This window comes from Schistocerca piceifrons, chromosome 3 (assembly GCF_021461385.2).
Source record: "Schistocerca piceifrons isolate TAMUIC-IGC-003096 chromosome 3, iqSchPice1.1, whole genome shotgun sequence".
NCBI classification, from domain to species: domain Eukaryota; kingdom Metazoa; phylum Arthropoda; class Insecta; order Orthoptera; family Acrididae; genus Schistocerca; species Schistocerca piceifrons.
In genome coordinates, this window is record NC_060140.1 from 62,853,273 (window position 1) to 62,856,238 (window position 2,966).

Consider the following 2,966-nt stretch of genomic DNA (forward strand, 5'->3'; position numbering starts at 1 on the left):
GTTTAGTAACTGTGCTTTGACAGCACTGTCGTCTATAGTATTTCCATTGCTATCGAGCAGAGAAGGTATTGATTGCGTCTTGCCGCTAGCATACTTCACATACGACCAGGATATCTTTGGTTTTACTGCCTAGTTTCGTTGTAGAAACTATTATAAGCACCTCGCATTGAAGTTCGCGCTAAATTTCGAGCTTCTGTATAAGATCACCAATCTTGGAGATTTTGCTTTCGTTTAAATTTGGCATGTTTTTTTCGTTGTTTCTACAACAGTGTTCTGACCCGTTTTGTGTGCCAAGGCTCTGAGCACTATGGGACTCAACTTCTGAGGTCATTAGTCTCAGACTAACAGGGGAGGCATTACGTTCGGCCCCCTGGTAAGTCTTTCGCCGCCTGCCACGCCCCAAAGGCGACCTCCCGTTAGACTGCGGGTGAGGGGTCAACCTCAGTGCGAGCATTAACTGGGCTGGCCGCCGGTGCGGACCCATCGGCGGACTCAGACGTGCTGGATGTCCGTTGGATGCCTACGGCCGGCCCACAACAGTGATGCCCATCCACTGCAGCGTCAAGCTGTGAAACCAAAGCCATCACAGCGTTGAGTTGCTACTCTCTTTCAGCACAAAAAAGCGTGAAAATAACCGCGTCATAATTTTTGGTGAGGGATGCGGAATGAGGACTGAGAAATGGTTACCACTTTTCTGTCAGAGTGTATTAAAGAGGATCGTATTCGCTTCTTTTGTTTTCTGGCAGAAGAATTTTTCCGCTGGTTCCCTTCTTTTCCCCCACTACAGCAGGGTGTGTTGCTTTTACAACGCGAATCCTACTGGTCAATAAAATTTTGACAGTTTATTTGCATACTTCGATATATGTAGTTTGACACATACGAACAGCCAATAAGTATGTATAAGATAAGGTTAACACAAAATCGTTTCCTTTTCATTTTTTCTTATGATTTGTATCTTAAAAGAGCAAAAAGGTTATTAGAAATATTTTACTGAATTTGTACATAATTTTCGGTAGCAATTTTAAGTCTTATTTAGGCATGTTAAGACCCTCTCAGCCCAATTTTTCAGTGTAGTACCACTGTGGGCGTATTTATATAGGCGTTAAATTCCCATTGTTCAGAGACAGCGTGTCGTAAACTGTTATTGATGAAAAAGTTGTGACAAATGAGATAGTTTGATCACCTCAGAACCCCTGAAATTGCTCTAGAACCCTTGCCATGCGTCCACGATGTCAGCTAAAACTACAGTTACGTCTCAGACCGGATATTACGGTCTTGGTAACGGATAAGTTCCAAGAAAATATCATCTTAAGAAAATATGGTAAAATTTTCGACGATCTGCCATGAATAGAAATTACTGAAGTGACCATCCCTGCAACTGGTCTCTTTCGTACTCTTGAATAGTGTTTTTTCGGGGTTTCCTTAGGAGTCGCCTACTGTCTACCCTAGACCCCACGTAACGCAGAAGAACAAATGGACTTCCTCACTTTCCTTGGGCTGGAGAAAGTGTGTAATGTTCAAATATTGTCTTGTACTGTAAGATAGTTACAGTACGCCAATTCTTGCGATAAGTATGTAAATGGTCACTAGGCAGAGCGCTATGCAAAAAAGTTGACCTCTTGTCTCTAATCAATAGCCGCCTGTAAATATGACCCCCTGCAAAACAGCATTTTAAAGCCCGACGTTTTTGGAACATATTGGTTCTTATAATGTCGAGCACGGATCGATGCCATTTATGAAGGTACGCTTGGTGTTTAATAAGAATCATACGTATTCTATATTTCATCCTAATGAGTATTTTTTGTATAGTCCCAGTATCGTCGAATTTGCATTTAAATCACGTCAAACCTTTCTTTCAAGATAGCAACAAAATCGTGTGCTATTTTTGAAGAAGGGGCCAAACACAGATCTTGCCCTCAGCGGCGCTGCCACTTGTCTAACCCCCCACTCCACCCCAGTCGCCCCAACCTGCGGCCGCCCACAAGCGAGAGAAAGTGCTGCGTAAACTGCGGTGGCGGCGATCTCAATATAGCTTGACAAACATTGGCTTCATGTCAGGATGGCCGAGCGGTCTAAGGCGCTGCGTTCAGGTCGCAGTCCACTTCTGTGGGCGTGGGTTCGAATCCCACTTCTGACAATAAATTTTTCTTTCATGTATCGGTAACCACTTTTGGGTCCATTCTGAAATGTTTCCTTCATGACACATAATGTATGGGAACAGGGATATACGATTTTGTGTGATTTTCCTAGCTCGTTTCAGGTGAATGTTGACCACGATAGATGGTATAATCAGGTCTTGGCTGATACCTTTCTCCTTACTGTAAATCGAACAAGAGTTTCATTCTTAATGTCGATTCGCCGTTAAACTTTAACCTCCTTCAGTTGTAATAAGTCTCTTTCTTAGACAGTTATGTGAGTGGAAGCTGAAGAACTTCCCTGTTCATTACCAGGAGCTACCCACCAGGTTCAAAGTGACTGAACTCAACCTTTTTTTATACGTCAGAAACAAATGGGAATATACAATACGTTTGAATATGCTGTCACAGACAAACGACATGATTTTTCAGTATGTATTTACCCCGGAATGAGTCATCTGACAAAGAAGTCACAGGGAAGTAATTGTTACGAAATTTTATACAGGGTGCCCCAGGAGAAATGGCGAGTATTCAGGGGACAGAAACAATAATTCGAAGTAAAAAGGTCTAGTAACACTGACCCTAAAGTGCGTACCGTAAGCGCTATGAGCACATGTTCATCTTTGGTGCAATTAAACACATCTATTGTACTGAACAAGTGCTGATAGCTCTTAAAGTACAATCATCGACTGATCGTTCCTGTCGTATCCCTGTATACTCACCATTCCTCCTGGGACATCCTGTATTCTTTATCTTTGTTCTGGGTGCTTTTCACCGGTAATTGAATATTTTTTAGTTTTATACAAAAATTGATCATAAAAGTGATTTTCA

The 2,966-nt window shown here is 42.2% G+C and overlaps 1 non-coding gene across 1 annotated transcript; it reads left to right on the plus strand.

Moving 5' to 3' along the window:
* Positions 1-2,053: 2,053 nt before the first annotated feature.
* Positions 2,054-2,137, plus strand: Trnal-cag. Its single transcript has one exon. It is a non-coding gene; the product is annotated as a tRNA-Leu (tRNA).
* Positions 2,138-2,966: the final 829 nt, after the last annotated feature.